The sequence below is a fragment of the Salvia hispanica genome, chromosome 3, assembly GCF_023119035.1.
Source record: "Salvia hispanica cultivar TCC Black 2014 chromosome 3, UniMelb_Shisp_WGS_1.0, whole genome shotgun sequence".
NCBI classification, from domain to species: domain Eukaryota; kingdom Viridiplantae; phylum Streptophyta; class Magnoliopsida; order Lamiales; family Lamiaceae; genus Salvia; species Salvia hispanica.
Genome location: NC_062967.1, coordinates 41,379,940 through 41,400,644, shown reverse-complemented (window position 1 = coordinate 41,400,644; position 20,705 = coordinate 41,379,940). Strand labels below are relative to the sequence as shown.

Below are 20,705 nucleotides of genomic sequence, written 5' to 3'. Positions count from 1 at the left end.
GGTGAAAATGATGAAGCGGTTCCTCCTCCTGAAACTCAAACCGAGCGGGGTAAGGCTAATAAGAAGGCCTTGAAATCGGATATTTTTGTTAAACATTATAAAAAAGTCGCGGTAATAGATGCAACCACTAAAAAACCGACCAATGAATTCGTCGCATATTGTAACTATTGCGATAAATCCTACCCCTTTTTTGTCGGTGGGGGCTATGGTACTCTCCATCGTCATTTAAAGGCAAAGCATCCGATCGAATATGGGACCGCCAAATCCCAAACCCAACTAAACTTCCCATCCGGTGCGTCTGAAACAACAGGTACGCCTCTTTTTAAATATGATCATAAAGTCGCTCAAGATGCTATGGTTAGATGGGCTGCAATGAAGCACTTGCCTTTCAATTTTTTTGATGACAAAAAATATGAAGTTACTATGCAAACCGCTTTTAATGTCGGTGCTAAAAGAATACCTGCAACTTCACATCAAAGATCTAACAACAGACAATTTTTTGAGAAGCAAAAAGAAGTAACACGTTTTTTGTCCACCTTGAGTCACAAAGTAAACATTTGCTCTGATGTGTGGACTGATGCTTTTCAAAGAAATTCTTATATGGGCATTACATGTCATTTTTTGGACAATAGTTGGACATTGCACAAGCGTTTGATTGGTTTTAGGGCCAAAAATGGCCACCATGTTATTGACGATTTGCCCCACATTAGAGATCAAGAGCTAGATTAACACCCAATACAAAACCACCAAGATACTACCCCACGAAGGGAAGAAAATGAGGTGGGGTGGGGGGTCTACCGCCCCCCATAGGGAAAATGGAAGAGAATAGGGGGTTTGATTCCTTAATGAATTTACATTAGAAAAACCCAACTTAAATTTTAAATTTTAAAGGGGGTCAAATCCTTTTTCCCTTTTTTTTTTTTTTTTTCCCAATTGTTTAACTTTAAAATATACAAAAACAATTATAAAAATTTTTTTTTGAATACTTTTAATCGAAAAAAGACTTTTCTAAGACTAAATAAAAACTTTTTTACTTTACCATGATTTTGATGGTTAAATTAAACTCAACAATTAAGGTTAATTGCAAAGGATCCTCAATTTAGTTATAAAACATCTCCTTCTTTTAATTTAAAATATATATATTATATTATACTATCTATTTGCATTTTTAATTTATTGTTTTTTACTTAAGATTTTTTATTTAAATTGTTATACAAGCTAACAAGCATGTATTATGTTATGTATTAAGACTTAAGTCTTTGACTTTTTGTAATTTCAATTTTCAACATTTGTATTTGTAATATCAACATATTGTTCAAATTTGTATAATTGTATAATTGTAATTTGTAATCATTGTATCAATAAAATTCCAATTGTCCAACTTCAATGTCGATTTCTACTCTATTTGTCAATTGTCATTTTCGTTATATTTATTTATTCGATAAATAATTAGTAAATAGAACACTACAACTACAAGATGTAATTTGTAATTAGAACTATAAATGAATAAATTTAAAAAAATAAATGAAATTGAACCGCCAAGGGTTTTAACCCGGGCCCTAAATAAAACCCGGGTCTTAAACCCGGGGCCAATTTTAAACCGAACCGGTTATGAACCGGAACCGTTTGATTTAGGGGGGCCCGGGGTTAAAAGGTTCCATTTTTTGGAACCCGGGAACCGGGGTTCAACCCGGGGAAACCCGGGGCTTCCCCAACCCGGGTGACGCCTAATTTTTGGTTTTGGAATTGGGTTATATCAATAAAAAAAGGGATAATGGGGATTGGGGTTAACTATCTACATTCATTTGATTTTGAATCATATGGTTTTTTGTGAATTTTTCAAAGGAAAGATGACTAATAAACCATTTTCCCCCGGGGGGGGCTAAATGAGTGTTAACACCACCAATAAAAGGACCGTTTCCAACTCAAGAAAAAAAGGTGGTTATTCGTATTTCATTATTTTAACCGATGATTTGAAAGGTATGGATATGTGTATCTTAGAAACAAAAATGGGGCCTTTGAGAAATTTAAAAAAGTTTATGGGGTTTTGAGAAACAACTTGGGAAAAGTATCAAAATTCTTCGATCGACGAGGGGGGGAATATTTTCCCCGAGAATTTCGATTACTTGAAATCACATGGAATTAAAAGCCCGGACACCCCCCGGTACACCACAAATGAAAAAAGAGTTTTAAAAAGGAGAAATCGAACATTATTAGATAGGTTCGATCCATGACGATTTTAAAACGGGGTTTTCCTTTTTTCCCTTTTGGGGGTCATGCTTTTTTCCAAGTATTTACTTTCCCAATAGAGTTCCATCTAAATCATTGAAAAAACACCATATGAGTTATGGTATGGAAAAAACCCTTTGCCTTAACTATAGGACTTTCCCAGCCTTTTTTTAAAAACAAACGACCGAAAAAACTGAATCTAAAAGGAGTGCACTTTGGGGATATCCTAAACAAACTAGAGGAAAAGAATTCTACTCCCTGGGGAGATCACAAGGTGATAATCTCTGGGAAGGGACGTTTGGAAGACAATTATGTCTTAAAGGAAAAAGGGGTCACAACATTGTAGATCTTGAAGAAATTCGAACCACAAGATAACTTTGGGACGAGGTATTGTCAAATGGTTTGAACAATAACCCCGGGATTTTTTAATGATCTATGGGGGGGGAAAATTACTTTTTGGGGGAGTTTTTAAAGGGGACTCTCGAACCTTTCCTCAAGACAATGAGATGATAAAAGACAAGATGATAAATAGTTGCATCACCTTTACCCCCAAGATCAAAAATGGATTTTCCCGAACCAAATACATTCGTAATAAAAGCCCACCCAAAAAAACCAACTAAATGTCCAAAGGTTTCGGCCGCCCAAACCCGAGAGCCCCCGAATCTAATGGTTGAGAACCAAGATGATTAATTTGATTTAGATGACGAGAGCCTAAGACCAAAACCGAGGCGGTGTCACACCGATCGGAAAGGGAAAGGGCCTGGAATCCGAAAGGCCCGATGTACTTCAACTTAGTCCCCGGGAACTAGCGACGGCGATGGGGTTTCCCCCATAGGCAAAATAGATCTTTAAAAAAGAAGAAAACGATGGCAAAGTAAAAACCCTTTACAAGGCTGGGTTTAAAGGGGGAAAAGGGTTTTGCGCCTCAAAGGAAACACCATGATGAAACCTTTTCCCCTTGCTAAGATCAAGTCCTTTTGGATATTACTTGCAAGGGGTGGATACTACAATTTTGATATTTGGAAAAAGGGTTTAAAAAAACCGATTTCTCAATGGAAATTAAAAGGGCGATGTCTAAAAGGACAAAAACCCAAGGTTTTGGAATCGAAAAAAAGGACAATGCAAAAGAAGCTAAAGAGTCCATTTATGGACTTAAGCAAGCTTCTAGGGGTTGGAATATTTGTTTTACAACAATCAAATCGTTTGGTTTTGTCAAGCAAAGAGGATCCATGTGTTTATAAAACGCAAAATGGAAACGCTATACCTTATCATATATGTTGATGACATCTTGATTATGGGGCGATCGGTTTCCCTGATGCAATCCGGGGAAAGAAGGGGTTTCCGATCCTTTATGATGAAGGATCCGGGGGATGCTTCCATATCCTTGGAATTAAGATCTATCGAGATAACCAAAAAGATGTTTTGGGGTTTCACAACCACTTACATAGACAAGTTGCGGGCGCTTTTTCAAGGAGAATTCTAAAGGGAAAAGGGTTTTTTTCCCCGGGGCATGGCATTGGTTTTTTAAAAAAAAAAAAAAGATTGTCCTTTTTAATGACAAAGCAAAAAGGGCAAAATAAAAAGGGGTCCCATATGCTTCGGCTATAGGATCTATTTTTTGTATGCCATGATATCTACTAAAACCGACTCCATGCGCTTTGTAGACAAGCAAATTTCAAAGAAAACCCTTTAGGGAAATTGGGGAAACCCTAAGACTATTCTTAAGTACCCAAGGACTAAAGAATATTTCTTAGTCTATGGTGGACAAAATTGCAGTTATCCCCAAAAGGGGATACCGATGTTGTTTCCAAAGACCAGAACCCCCCCATAAGTCTCCCTGAATGTTTTTATCCCCGGTGGAGCATTGGGGTTGGAAAGCCCAAAAAAAGGTACAATCCAAATTCCCCCACCCAAGGAGTATACGATCCCAAACCGCCAAAGAAGTCAAAACTTTTTTAGAAATTCATCAAGGAATCGGGTGTCGCCCGAAGGGGAAACAATACCTTTTAATTTACAACACTCGGTGGTTTTCAAGGGGAAAAAAACCCGAAGGGTACGAACAGAACAAACATGTTCCCAAGAAAATCCGATCGTAGAAATAATTGAAAGAGACGACATAAAATTGGAAAACACTTTTAAATTATGGGTAATTTAAATTTTTCCTTTCACTAAACCGTTATGTATACAAAAAAACAACAAGCACTTTGAGAGCTTAGGGGGTTAAGATGTTTTGGGGAAGGCTTTTAATCAAAGGGGGAGTTGGGGTTTTTTAATGTCTTAGAAACGTTTGGCCAGACAATATTACTTGATCACATTCAAGGGAAAATTTTTTTTTCTCGGGTTTTGTGCACTTATTAAAATTGTTTAAATGTTTGTCTTTATTCTAAATATTTTTCCCCTTAAATTGGGGTCTTAATGGGGTGAGACATTAATGATATAGTATAACAAATCCCCAACCCAATGATCATCAAGAATGGGATATTGATGATATGTTATGGGTTGAGGGGTTTTGCACCCACTTGAGAATGTAGTTGTTCTCATTTATGAGATATTTGATACTCGTGATGGACACATGGTATTTTTGGAGATATTGGTATCCTCTTTTAAAAGTTTTTTTAAGTGTCTCTTTTTATTAGTGCATGAAGAGGTAATAGTCCTTGGATCGAGGTCATTCACATTTTGTTTTTTAGTGGTGTGTTTGATTTTGCCCAACTTTTCCTTCCCAAAGGAGGTTTGAGACACGTGAGTTGGGTATATCATAAGATAAATGAACATGGTATTGAGCCAAGAAGAGATTCATTCCCGATTAAAATTTCGAGTAACACTCAAATTCTCTATATTACTTGACCATATGTCTTTTGGCCAGAAAGATATATTCGATTAAAGTAATTGAATATGATCAAATGGGTCATTTAATAAAGATGAGATAAAGTGATTGAGCATTTGGATGAAAAATAGCAAATTTTGGGTTTAAAGGGGTTTTGGAATGAAGGATATTATAAAACTTTATGTAAAGGCTTGTTTCCAATTCCGTAAAACGTTTTTCATATATCGACTAACGCGCTGGGATTTTTGTGGCCGATTAGATGATAAAAAGGGAAAAAAAGGGTCACACTATAAGGTTTTTTGATCGAAAAGGCAAAGGGGTGGTATTATATCTAATCTAGCCCAAGTGGGAGATTGAAAGGAAATGGGTAAATTAGATTAATATGGATTAAGTAATTATATTTGGGGTATAATTAAATAGCCCTAACCCCAAACAATCTGAAACCCAAAACTCTTCATCTATATAATGGTTATTTATTCTCCTTGGGGGGATAGAAATAACTTAACATTAGAAAAAATAGAAAGCTTTGTAAAAAAATTCCTAGATTCTTCTGGAAAGTTTTTGCGGATAGTTTTGCACGGGATTGGATTCCGTGGACCTCGATAGTAGATCCCGTGCTCTCATTCTTGAAGCAATCTCGTGCATTCCCTTTTCCAGCATTGCACAAATCCACGTCAGCATGTTCTTCATGCAACAGCTTAATATCAACTCTTCCAACACTAGAGACGAGAGGCGAGAATAATGCATTATTTCCAGTGCGCTTGACTGTGAATTTGAAGCCTCACCACCTTCCTGCAGTCACCTAATGTAATACTTATTTTTGTGTCTCGAACTTAGTGATCAAATGCTCTTTAATATATAAGTATATATAAGGATGGAGTCCATTATATGCAAATCCACTCTTTATTGTAGAACTACAAAACTAGACCAAATTAGAATTTTCAGATCTAGTTTTTTATGGATGAGATGCGTAAATGTATAAATTATTTCCGCCTCACCACAAGCCTATTTTACTTCAGCCCATGACAAATAAGTCATACTAACATATTAGGAGGATTTAACTTCATTTCAGTATATTATATTACTTCATTTCAGTAGGTTAAAACTTCATTCCAATAGGATATCCTAATTGAATGATGCAATAAGCACATGAAATGAAATAATAAACTATTTGAATGAAGTATTTGTAGAAAAATTTGAAGTCCTACTGGAATGAAGTAAAAACTTTGTCCAATGAAGTAATAACGTTTTCGAATGAAGTAATAAACCTACTGGAATGAATTGTATTTTTTAAAGTGAATAGAGTAATAACCCATTTCAATGAATTCGAATGAAGCATGTGTTGAATCATTTCAAAATCTACGGGAAGTAAATAAAAAGTGTCGTGGTTTCAAGGTATTACTTACCGAAATGAAGTAATAAACATACCAAAATGAAGTAAAATGGGTTTGTAATGAACACCGACACATCATCGCATCTCATAAAAAAACTAGATCTAATGGTCATAATTTGGTCTCTAGTTCAGTCTTTAAGATTAGTTCGACATTGATCACAACTCTATATAATCAAATACAGACTCTACATATATGGATGCGTTAGGGTGACACCACTGTAAAAGTGACAACATAACACCAATGTATCATGCAATATATAAACGCTACAATGAAATATTGTAAATGCTACACTGCAATATAGACGTAATGCAATATAGATTTTTTAGTTTTGCATTATATACATTTTTTCATAATAGGGGTGAGCAAAAAAAACCGAAAACCGAATATCCGAATCGAACCAAACCGAAATTTTGAAATTTAATTCGGTTTTTTCGGTTTTTCGGTTCGATTCGGTTTTAAAATACAAAAATTTTGGTTTTTCGGTTCGGTTCGATTTGGGTGAAAAAAAAAACCAAAAAACCAAAAAATCGAATTATATGTTAAATATATATTTTTATTCTATTAGCAAAAAACATCTATCTTATTTTATTCTCCACCTACTTTTTTCTCTCTTCTCTCCCCTACTTTTTCCCCCTCTCTAATACTTTACTCTCTCCACTTTAACTATTTAAATATCAATTCCTTAAATCATGTGCCCAAAAGAAGTGAGTCTAATACTCCGGGACGGAGGGAGTATATTATATATAATATACTCCCTCCGTCCCATTGATTTGTAGTACTCCCTCCGTCCCATGAGAATGTCACCTTTTTAGTTTGTTCCCACAAAAGATGTCACATTTCCCTTTTTGGAAAAAGTTCTCTCTCACATGAATATAAAAATTATATTTTCTCTCTCCATTTAACACACAAAATAAAACCTCCTAAAATCTCGTGTCATTCCACAAGTGTAATATCTTTTGTGGGACGGAGGGAGTAACATTTTGCCATAAAAGTACGTCCCACATTTGGAGTAACATTTAAAATTTACCATATTTGCACATAAAATTTTACCTCATTATTCACTAAAATTAACAAATCAAAAAGTCAAAAAAGGACCCACCAACTCACTTAATTTATTACACACTCCATCATCTCACTTCATTTATTACACACTCCATCATCTCACTCCACCAACTCACTTAATTTATTACACACTCCATCATCTCACTTCATTTATTACACACTCCATCATCTCACTCCACCAACTCACTTCATTTATTACACACTCCACCTCTCACTTCATTAATTACACACTCCACCAATTCCTTAGAATCCGTGTCATATCTAAATGTTACTACAAATGTGCGACGGATGGAGTATATTCTTTTAATATATTTTTATATAATACATATTATATATATTCTATTAATTTTATATTAGATATATTTATATTCTATTAGTATATACTCCCTCCGTCCACGAAAATTCGTCCCGATTTGACCGGGCACGGGTTTTAAGAAATGTAATGGAAAGTGAGTTGAAAAGGTTAGTGGATTGTGGGTCCTACTTTTAAAGTATTAGTTTTATAATAAAATGTGAGTAGGAATGAGTTAGTGGAATATGGGGTCCACTACCAAAAATGGTAAGAGTGAAATGGAACAAATTTTGGGGGACGGACGGAAATGGAAAACTGGGACAAATTTTCGTGGACAGAGGGAGTATAAAATAAAATCAATTTTATATATTAATATATACTAGTACTATTTTTTCGGTTTTTTGGTTTTTTTTTAAAATTTTGATTTTTTAGGTTTGGTTCGGTTTTTTAAGTTCGGTTTTCGATTTTCCGGTTCAGTTCGGTTTCAATTTTAGCCTAAATTCGGTTTTCGGGTTCAGTTCGGTTTGGGCAAAAGACCGAACCGAAACCCGATGCACACCTAGAGATGTCAAGTGGGCCGGGCCGACCCAGCCCAGCCCAGTTGTGGACCGACCCAGGCCCGGCCCATTAGTGAAATAGAACGGGCCTGGGCTGGGCTTAGTGGTTTAATCGGGCTCCAATTGGGCTGTTTTCTAAACCCAGGACCACCTGAAGCCCGACCCAAGCCCGGGACTGACCCAGTACAATTCCCTTATGTAATTAGTATTAAATCTATCCCATATGCATACACTTAGTATATATTTTATGAATTCAAAAATAATATGTAAAAATTACTATAAGATAGATATAAGTATAAAAACATAAAATACTACTTTTAGCCACCGAGTAATTGATAAATTCAATTAATTAACATGGGACGGAGGGAGTAAATTGCAGTGTAGCGTTTATAATATTGACATATTTCATTGTAGCGTTTATAATATTGCATGCTACATTGGTGTTACGTTGTCATTTTAAGAAGGGTTATCAACTTGTCATATATATAAATCCCTATTTCGTAACATAATACGGATTTTGTATCTAGGCTTAGTTACATGTGTTTTATTGCTTGCTTCTTAGTCTGAATTGTTTATCAATGTAATTTATTCCTTATTCGTCATTACTATTCTAAAAATTATGATAAATCACATATTACATGTCAATTTATAATTTATTGCTTTTTAGTAACAAGTACTCCCTCCGTCCCATTAAATATGCAATATTTGCTTTTCGGCCCAGGATTTTATGTAGTGTTGTTTTGTGAGTTAATGAATAGAGAGTAAAGTATGAGAGAAGAAAAAGTAGAGAGAGTATTGTTTTCATTTTTAGAAACGTTTCATTTTTAGAAACGTTTCATTTTTAGAAACGTTTCATTTTTAATGGGACAAACCAAAAAGGAAAATGTTTCATTTCTAATGGGACAGAGGGAGTATATTAGTAACAGATTATCAATACATGTCGACTTGTGCTTGATAAGGTTTAATACTCAACATTGAATTTATATCCCAATTTGCTTGATTATATTAGTTATTTTGCTTGCCAATGTGTCAGCATTTGCTTACGACTGTCATTGATGTCAATTTAGGCAGAATAACAAATTACAGTTAGAAACAATATTTTCTTTATAAACAAGCAATCTGTACTCTAATCCTACAAAATCAATCCCATCCTTCCATTTAATAGATCTGATGGTTATATATACACACAATCTTCATCAACCACTTCTACTATTTATGTTAATCTATCTCTTTTTATAATTTCCTAGCCGGAAAATGTAGAGTTGAGCTTGAGGTGGTCATGCCTCCTTACCTATTTGCGCCCTTTATCTCCCTCAAACGCATCACAGGAGTGGTAACTAACTAATATCTCATTTTCCATACATCTCATTTTGTTAAGCTTGGCATAAATCATTTTCTAGGTTTGGGTGGTTCTCTCGAGCGAGGATGTGGTAACTATCGTGGGCACTTGCCCTAGACATTTGGATGCAACTTGAGCAGTAGTGGGTGCAGCAGTTAGAGGATGGAGGTATAAGCATCCAGCTTTAGAGGTTGATGATGACTGTGCAACGGTCTGTCTCTTCCTCAATTCATCCACCAATTCCTTTTTTTTAAAAGATAAAAGACAATAATTATGATTTCATTGATTCAATTCATCCACCAATTCAACACCACACCCATTGCCCTCTCCATCCAATAAAGATGACCCCTTCCTTGGGTGGCACGGGATATTATACAACTTTATTTTGTGTGTTAAGTAAAGAAAGTAAAGTAAGAGATAGAATAAAGTAGAGATAAAAGATGTTTTCATTTTCAGTAATGGGTCATCTTGGTCGGGACAAACCAAAAAGGAAAATGGGTCATCTTCAGTGGGACGGATAGATTACTTTCGTTGGGAAAGAAAAAAGAGATTAATGATATGGAACTTACCATCATTTCAAGATTACGAACAAATTTACGATCTTGATTTTCCGAATTAAACAAAAAAAGACAGCCATACTCTTGGTGTATCTAATAGAAGATAGTAACTACTTAAAATCAATTTCTTATCTTTTATGAAGCTCTTTACCAGATAATACTCATTTGTATGCACGTTCTTCTCGTGCTATTTTTGAAGCTCTTCATTCCCAAATGGAAGACTAATATCATGGTTAGTTGATAACAGGGTGGCTTGGACGTGTCTGTCTAGGCCTAGTCAGCCGCCCCAAGACAACACGAGAATTGCCAACGTTAGCAATATGAACCAGTCCTCCACATACTACTATCACCATAACTCTGTTGGAAAATATAAGATATATGTTGGAGGAGTAATTTAGTTTGGAGGAAATATTTGAAAGGAAAATGGGTGGAATATATGGAAAATGTTTTAGGAGAGGTTGGTAATGTGGGTAAACAAATGGAACACTTTATTTCACAAACTTTCTCAAGTTCTCAACTTGTTCAACTTATGGAAAATGGTACAACTATGCCATATTTATAGGCATTCATTTTCGATTTTAGAATTCTCTACTAGATTCTTTAATACTCACTCCGTCCCCGATTAATTGTCACTCTTTTCCATTTCGGTCCGTTCCTCAATAATTGTCACACTTCATTTTTATCATAAATGGTAAGTAGGCATCTACATTCCACTAACTCACTTCACTCACATTTTACCAATATAAAAAATTGGGTCCCACATTCACCAACTTTTTCAACCAATTTTTTTTTACATTTCTTAAAAACTCGTGTCCGGTCAAAGAGTGACAATAAATCGGCGACGGAGAGAGTATTTTATATCTAGATTTTTCTCCATAAAAATCTAGGTATTTTACTACAAATCTACTAAAAATATCTAGATATTTCTACCAAAACATATAGATATTCTTCTACTTAATTCTTTTTTTATTTTAAATATCTATATTCTAGAGATATCTCTAGTTAATTTTACCAAAATATCTAGATATTTCCGCCTTCAATTCTAGATAATTCTATATAATATCCAGATAGGGATGTGATGAAATGCAAACCATATATCTAATATAAACTCAAAACTTTAATCATAGCCATTAATTATAAAAGATCTCTAGTTAATATTGCGTATAATTTCTATCTCAACAAGAGCATGTCAACAGAGGGTATTTTTGTAAGTTAAGTTTCTGAACGGTTCTTGTGTTCCTGATTTCTCTCCCACCTTCTAAAACCGTAAATATTCACATCTTCGGAAGGATCTTAACACCACTGTAATTGACGTAGAAACTTTATTCTGAAGATTTAAATTGATTTCTTTGTCGGTGTATTCAAGAATTTATTTTATGACTGTACCATCACCTATGTAATATTATCCGGATGAATCTCATATTTCAAAAAATCAATTCCGGCATATTCTGTGTCACAATGGTTTTTTAATATATGGAGGGTTCTAACGCTGATAAAGGTAATTTCAAGGTAATGAAATTATAGGTTAATCTTAATGCCTCAAAAGATATTTGATTTTTCATTTCCAGATTCGTGTTTTCCATATGTCGAAGATTGACACATTCGTGATTCATAATTTCCATACGTTGAAGATTGACACATTCGTGGTTCGTGATTTCTATATTTTTAAAGATTTTTCATTTCCAGATTTGTGATTTTCAGATTCTTATGATGTAGATGTTTGTATGTTGAGTCGATTGCGAATACAATTTGTTATCCAGATTGTGTTTGTTTTTCCGTTGAACCTGTGTTGAAATTATTGGAATTTTTGTTAACATGGTTGATCCTATGTTAACATTTGTAAGCTACGGTTGATTCCATGAAGCATCACCAATATTTATCCATCCAAGGAAAATACATAATCTAATAAAGTTTCCTCCCAAAAACAATCACATTCCGAAAAAACCATACACAAAAAAATACATAATCTAATAAAGTTTCCTCCCAAAAACAAGGATCAGTAAGATAAAAAAAATGATACAGAAAAAAAAATCAGTAGTGCATTGTCCTCCCAATCCCACACCAATACACAAAATGCAAAAACTCACAAACCTATATTCCGGCCAAGAAAAATCTTGATCTAATTGAGTTTCCACCCAAAACCATCACAATCCAAAAAAAAAAATAGAAATAAGAAATGAACAAGAACCAGTTAGATCAATAGTTATACAAAAAAATTCAGCTACTCCAGCTCATTATTCTCCCTAGTCTCACTCACAGCTGATTAAGCAATGCACTGCTCTCCCTAATCCCGGAATCACAGCTGATTAAGTACTGCACTATCCCTAATCCCAAAAAACAATCACAGTCCAAAACAGAACGGAACAACCGAACAAGAATCAGTAAGATCAATAATGATAAAAAAATAAAATAAAAAAATCAGTAGTAGTGCATTAATCAAGAGAGGGAAAAGGATTAATCAAGAGAGGGATAGTTAGCCAGAGATTTGGCAGCGGTTTGCATAACCCCTTCTTAATCTGAATTTCTTTTTCGCTCCAAAAAGCCGTTGAATTCCCCCGCTTTACTATTCCTTTTTTGAATATTCACTCTCACTCATATTTTGTGTTTTAAATTAGAACACAAAAATTAATTAATCTTGTTTTGTGTCGCTAATTATAAATATATGTAACTTGCATTTGTCAATTTCTCTGAAAATTCAGTCTCTCTCTCACACACACACGTAAAAAATAAATTAATCATATTTATGATTAAATATTTGAACCAAAAAAAATAATACGTGAAAACTTTTGTTTGTCTAACTATGAACACTTTTCTACTCTTTTTTTTTAATCATAATTCCTTGAGACTAGGGATGTACTATTTGATTTACAGTTTAGAAGTAGTCAAATTGGTAATCCGAGTCTTGTAATTAAGCAGTTGAACAAATCCAAGTATCGATAAGAATGTAAGTACTATATAATGGTGTTGGATTTAACTGAAGATTGTGGGTGAGTAGGTTATGCATATTTTGAAATAAGCTGTATGCATTGAGGTTATGGATCTAGTGTTGGTGTTTAATATTGTATGGTCTGTGACAGACTAATTTTAAGTGTATTGAGATGGGATCCTGCTTTTCCTGCGAAACTGTGCCCCATTATCCCGGGATTACTTATGAGGTTAACACTTGTCTCGTCACAAGCATATGCACTTCTTCCTACGTACCTTTTAGTTTTTGGCTGAATTGCATTGCAGACCTTAGATTTTAGAACAGAGTCGACCTTCTGTGCGGTCTATAACGGCCATGGCCCTGTGCCTTCTGGTCTTAAGGTTGAAACGAAAACATTGACAACGCAGACTAATTTTCATTGCTACTGTAGGGGAACTACTACAGCACTCACCCTACTTAAACAGGTTAATACTTCAAATTAATTCAATCATCATCAGCAATGTATGTAATATTCTATCTTATAATAGGGTGAAGATCTTGTCATTGCACAAATTGGGAACTCGGGAGCTGTACTAGGGACGAGAGACGAGAATAATGCATTGATTCCAGTGCGCTTGACTATGATGGGTTACAAGCCTCACCGCCTTCCTGCAGGTACTGAATTTAGTGATCAAATGCTTCTTTCTATATATATACTACTAGATTGATATCTCTTCCCCAGCAGCAAGGATCCAAAAATGCAGATAGCCCGAGCCACAAAATCGCAAGGACACTCCCTACCTCATACCCACGCCTTTCATCTCCCATAGACCCATCGCTGATGAAGACGAGTTTGTAGTCTTAGCAACAGCCGGGGTAACGTTATGAACATCTCTACCTACTCTTATTCCATTAATTGTCTACTACATTTTGTTGAGGCATATATAAATCTTAGGTTTGGGACGTGCTCTCGAACGAGGACGTGGTAACTCTCGTGGCCACTAGCCCTACACGCTCGGATGCAGCTCAAGCAGTAGTGGGTGCAGCAATTAGAGCATGGATGAATATGTATCCAACTTCAGAGGTTGATGACTGTGCAGTGGCCTGCCTCTTTCTCAACTCAACAACCAATTCAACACCACACCCACTAGGCCAACTCACACAACACTAATACTCCATGTTTTGGTCATCGTTTGATTCATAAGATTTCTAACTACTATATGTTTTATTACTGCATATTGTGGGATGGGATTCAAGCTTCTTCATAACTATTGTTGTTTCTTCGATAATTTTTCTTATTTTCGTGCATTATAATTTCTTGAAATCACTACTTATTTAGAGTAATGTTTTTTTATATAGCGTTGTTGTAAAATTGTTTTTTTTTTCCTTTGGTCTATATAATACGACAATTCGGATGGGAAATTAAATTAATTACCAGTATATGGCATTATGACAAAATGAATATAGTTTTCACTTATATTTATTATCTATTTTTATTGATTAGGATGATCGATGAATCGATATACAAAATTTATAATTTATGACATACTCTCTCCATCCGAGAATACAAGTCCCAAATTTTTCATTTTCGTTCATCCGCAAAATAGGAGTCCCGGTTCTCCTTACAATATTTAGACACACTAAATATCCCCTCTATTCTCATTAGTTATAGAAATGTCATTACAATTTTACCTCATCACACCTTTCATTTGTATGAATTCACTCTTACTCTCTCTTTATCTCTCTTTCTTGGAAACCCTAACCTAATAGCCCACCGCCTCGTCTCTCTTAAATGGATGCAGTCCTTAGGAAATCCTAACCCCTATATATATATCTCTCTCAAAACCTTAATCCTCTTCCTCCTGTCCATTAGCCTCCTACGACTGAGTGAACCTTTGACACCTCAGAGGGGTCAGTTCGGAGATGAACCCACTGGAAAGGATCAGTGGTCCGCTGACACCAATTCCGCAGTCGTTGACCACCGCCTAATCTCTCTTAAATGGATGCAGTCCTTAGGAAACCCATACCCCTATTTCTCTCTCGAGAAACCCTAATCTTCTTCCTCCTGTCCATTGGCCTCCTACGACTGAGTGGACCTTCGACACCTCGGAGGGGTTGATCCCAACTCCTATTGCAACCCATCTCTCTCCAATCCCCATATACTTGTGGAAGAATGATAATCACAGATTTTTCATATTTTTAAGACCCATATTTAGCTTGTTTTAAATGTCAATCATGCAAATTATGTTCTTAAATTGTACTACTCACTCCGTCCCATAAAAATATGCCCTCTTTCCTTTTTAGTCCGTCCTATAAGAATAAACATTTTCTAATTTTGGAAAGTCTTTTCTCTCTAATGAGGTGGGACTTATTCTCCACTAACAATAATTTAATTACTTTTTCTTTTTACCTCTCTCTTACTTTACCAATTTTATATTAAAATCGGTGCCGAACCCAAAGTGTATATTCTTTGGGGACGGAGGGAGTATATTTTATACATTTTAGTACTTTGACGTATTTGTTGAGAAATGATAGAAAAAGGCATAGAAAAATGTGAAAAAGGGCTAATTTCGAAGACGGACCCACTGGAAAAGGATCAGTGGTATGCTGACACCAATTCAACGGTCGTTGACCACCACCTAATAGACCACCGCCTCATCTCTCTTAAATGGATGCAGTCCTTAGGAAACCCTAACCCCGATTTCTCTCTCGAAAAACCCTAACCTTCTTCCTCTTGTCCATTGGCCTCCTACGACTAAGTGGACCTTCGACACCTCGGAGGGGTCGATCCCAACTTCTATTGCGACCAATCTCTCTCCAATCCCCACATACTTGTGGGAGGATGGTAAACACAGATTTTGCATATTTTTAAGACCAATATTTGGCTCGTTTTAAATGTTAATCATGCAAATTATGTTCTGAAATCGTACTATATCTTATACATTTTGGTAATTTGACGTGTTTGCTGGGAAATGATAAAAAAAGGCATAGAAAAATGTGCAAAAGGGACGATTTCAGAGACGGACCCACCGGAAAGGATCAGCGGTCCGCTGACACCAATTCAGCGGTCATTGACCAAGCTAGCAGTCGATCACCAGCGTCCTAGTGGCTCGCTTCAGAAACGAACATAGCCAAGGAAGTCCCAATCAGCAGTCGTCGAACCTAAGTCAGTGGTCGCCGAGCTAGCCACATAGAGTTCAGATGAAGTCAATGGTCCGTTGAATATAATGCAATAGCCTCAGTTCGAGCCAATTTTGTCGGCGATCATGTTGATGTAAAATCAGTGCCTAATGCGTACCATTCTCTTCGTCTTCGAACTTACAATTGGTGTTTTATGGAGAAAGTTATAAAAATTCTACGAACATCGCATAGTACAATCAAATCTGACGGAAATTTAGGCGGAAATTCAAATAAGGAAAGAAATTGTTACCTTCTGAAGCCAAGTCTAAACCTTTTTTAAGCCTATATATACTCCATAACTTAATTCACATTATTCACCATCTATACACCACTCCTAGGGAGCCTCCAAGGCTCGTCCGTCTCCACTCCAATCCCTAGTTCCCCCATCTTCTCATCACTTGGAGTTCGGAGCGAGGCAAGAAAAGACTGGAGATTACATACAATTTATCCTTGGGTATTATTTGCTTTGCTTTGTATTTTGTACTTTAATTTATAATTTTGTATACCTCGATCCCATATTTTTAAAGATCGGCGAATGTAATCCTAAATCTTGAAAAACCAGCTAAGTGAGACCCAAACGTGTATAGGAGCATTCAATTGCCATTTTGATCCACGCAAACTCTCCAAAATTGTCATTTTTTAATAGGAATTTGTGGAATTTGAAATGACTCGTGAAAGATATACGTATATTTTATTCTACAAAGCGATTTAAAGAGAATTTTGGTTTAATTCAAACGAACTTTCTCACATCTAGAAACATATTGGAATACCATATGATTAATTACTTGTTTTAGGATTATTTTTATCTTTATGGAAAAGATGACATCACAATATAATGTTTAAGAAATAATTTCTTATCATATATTCCCTTCTTCACACTTTAGCAGCCCCGTTGATATTTTTGCACTCATTTTATAAAAATGAAAATAAATAATTAAAGTGGAGAAATGATAAAGTAAGAGAGAATAATGTAGAGAAGGACTTTTTGTTATATATTAATGAAGGTGATTTCTGTTTCAAAAAGTAAATACATTAACGAAGTTGAAGTTTCATTATTATAGGAGTACTCCCTTCGTCCCATTTTAGCAGTTCCATTGACTTTTCTGCACCCGTTTTATAAAAATGATAGTAATAAATAGTTAAAGTGGAGACATGGTAAAATAAGAGAGAATAATATAGAGAAGACTTTCTTACTTCACTTTAACTATTTATTACTATCATTTTTATAAAATGAATGCAGAAAAGTCAACGGGATTGCTAAAATGAGAAGAAGGGGGTACTCCTATAATAATGAAACTTCAACTTTATTAATGTATTTACTTTTTGAAACGGAAATCACCTTCATTAATATATAACAAAAAGTCCCTCATTTTCGGATCATTTCTACCCTATATATATAGAACAAAATGGTTTTAGTTTCCCACATTCATATCATTTCACTTCATATCACAACAAATGAAATCAGAAATGAAGCGTTCAATTCCCGCAGCTCTTCTCCTTATGCTTATCATCTGTTCATGTAATACTTTTCAATCTCAATCTCACAACATATTTACTTTTTTCTCTAAATTTCAAATCATTTTGGAGAATATTTTAGAAATATATTTTGAAATTAATTTTTTCTTGACATATATATTTTGCAGTTATTTGCGCAGAAAGCCAAAATATGAAGGTGGGAGGTAGATGTGACGAAGAACTCCCTTCAAATGGAGAATTGTGTAATGAATATAAATGTCAAATGGATTGTCGAAGACAACGTGGATTAAGTGGCACAGGACGTTGTAATACGATAAGACAAGTTTGTGGGTGTCGATACAATTGTTGAATGAATAAAAACGTGCGTATATAATATCCTTAAAATGTTATAAAGGGATATTGTTACCAAAGCCACTTTTTATTACATTTCATTCTAATAAAATTGATCTTGTTAAGTTGTGCCCTAATATTATTATCAAAATCGATGTCAATTAGCGAAACTAATTCTTTTATGATTTTAAGTTAAAGATGAACGTGATCGGTTAAATGAATTTAGCAAAACATATTATCTATTGAGTTTTGACACACATGTTATTAATGAACCAAACTTGGGAACTTTTGAAATGAACAAAAATGTTCCGTAATTCGGTAGGTAATTTAAGTAAATCAATCTCTACAAATTAACAATCGTACTCATTTTATAGTGTTGAATTTAGTAAATGTAGTCATTATGTTTAGTATTTAATTTTCTTTATATATTATTGGTTTGCAAAGAAAAAGATTGTTGGTAAACAATATTATATATGTAAAGTAAAATTAACATGATAAATATAAACAAACACATAATATTATTAAGATAGAGCATATGAAAGTATGAAACAAAAACGATGCTCACGAGCTCTTGCTCACATAATTATGTTATGATTCTAGAATTGCACGATATAATCTATCTTGACTAGCTATATAACGTCATTATAGTGAACTCCATGTTTTCAAATCTACAAATTTTAACACTCAATCTCAATCTTCCATTTCTGATTTGGTTGAGATTTGATCAATTATGCACTAAAATGTAGTGGACCTGTAACACTACTATTCTATTAATGTAATAGGAGTGATACAATAATTTGTATGTATTGCGTTTAGAATTAATGCAAAATCCATAGTGGAAACAATATGATTCTCGGGATATATGGTGTGATTCACGCTATTTGCGTCGTGCTAATATGAGAATAAATCCCCATAGCGTAGACTCTAGACACACCAAGTGACATAATGATTTGGTACGGTTATTTGACAAATGGAATTCTAAAAACGTCATATTTCAACTCTACATAACTATTCATAGAAACTAATGTATGTAAATCCTAAACTCATTTCATTATTTTGAAATATGGGAATTTCTCTATAATATTCTGAATCTTACTTATATACTCTCAAGTACGTATTAAATCTAATCGGAGTAATATATGCATACATTATACATGCCTTTGCTATTTTTTTTTTAATTTCTTGAACTTTTACATGCTATAAAAAATACTAATATAAAAATTTGAAATAATTAAAATACGTTACAAAATTTAAGTTAACGGCCACACTTCATTATTGAAATACGTTACAAAGTTTAAGTTAATAGCCACACTTCATTATTGGTATATAATTTACATTTATATGTATATATAAATTAGTAAAATATAAAGGTATATCAAGAAATTCCAATTTGGTGACAACACAAGGATGAATTTTGTGTATAGATATGAAACAAATGCATAGAAGAAAATTCTTACATATACACATGACGGGGTGTGATCCGTTGCTAACTTTTCTTAAGTTGCTAACTTGCTCAACGTAGTGTATTAAAAATTTTATCACGATTATACTGAAATGTCAACATAAACTTAAGTTGATATTTTAATACATTGTGTTGACATTGATATTTAAATATCAATACAGTTTATTAAAATGTCAACAAAAATATGTGTTGACATTTTAATGTGATCGTGTTGACATTTTTAATACACTTCGTTGGTGAGTTAGCAAGTTAAGAAAAATTAGCATTTTAACGAACCCCTGATATTATATATATCAACGTATATTCTACATATATAACAAAGTTTGGTTATTAATTTAATTTTTTAAAAATATATTACTATTGATTATTTTCAATTTTTTGTACTTTTTTGTACTAGCTGTAAAAATTATAAATGTACGTATATATTTCTACCCATTAGATACAGCTGAGACTTGAGAGTCTGTAAGGAATGTTCTAAATTTTTTGGAGAAATTCCCATAATTTAAAGTTATAATTAAATTTAGATATACATTCATTAGTTTCCATTTGTGGCCATGCATAGTTGGAATATGATTTTTATAGATTTTCATTTGTCAAATAATTATTTGTTTGACATACCAATTCACTATGTTATTTGGTATGTCTAGACTAGGGATCTTTTCTCTTGCTAATAAACCTTATATGTTAATTCAATGTTAACTTATTTGAATGTTATGCTGAAGTTAATTTAATGTTAACGTTTTTTTTGTAATAACATATTTCTCTTCCCAATGAAAATGGTGTGGTTCACGCAATTCAATGCCAAAATCTCATTCCAAATAAATCACACTGTCATTAGAAATAATTTGGACCTTAATCTTATGTTCAACCAGTTTTTAGCTCTATATATAACACCAAAAAATTATTCAATTCCCATAAGATCATCATTGTATTGTTTTTTTTTTGTGCAACAATCAGATATGAAGCGCTCCATCTTTCAAGTTGTTCTTATCCTTGTTCTCATTCTCCACACATGTAAGATTTTTCAAATTCAATTTCACGTGATATGTCTCCAAATAAATACTATATCATGTAGCATGCAAAAAATACCAATAA

General features: G+C 34.2%; 2 long non-coding RNA genes across 2 annotated transcripts; both read left to right on the top strand.

Moving 5' to 3' along the window:
* The first annotated feature begins 13,508 nt into the window (after positions 1-13,508).
* LOC125211948 lies at positions 13,509-14,460 on the top strand. Its single transcript, XR_007174581.1, has 4 exons — positions 13,509-13,647; positions 13,711-13,837; positions 13,908-14,038; positions 14,118-14,460. It is a non-coding gene; the product is annotated as an uncharacterized LOC125211948 (long non-coding RNA).
* Positions 14,461-17,771: 3,311 nt separating this feature from the next.
* Positions 17,772-18,285, top strand: LOC125211743. The gene is made up of 2 exons (XR_007174562.1): positions 17,772-17,861; positions 17,986-18,285. It is a non-coding gene; the product is annotated as an uncharacterized LOC125211743 (long non-coding RNA).
* Positions 18,286-20,705: the final 2,420 nt, after the last annotated feature.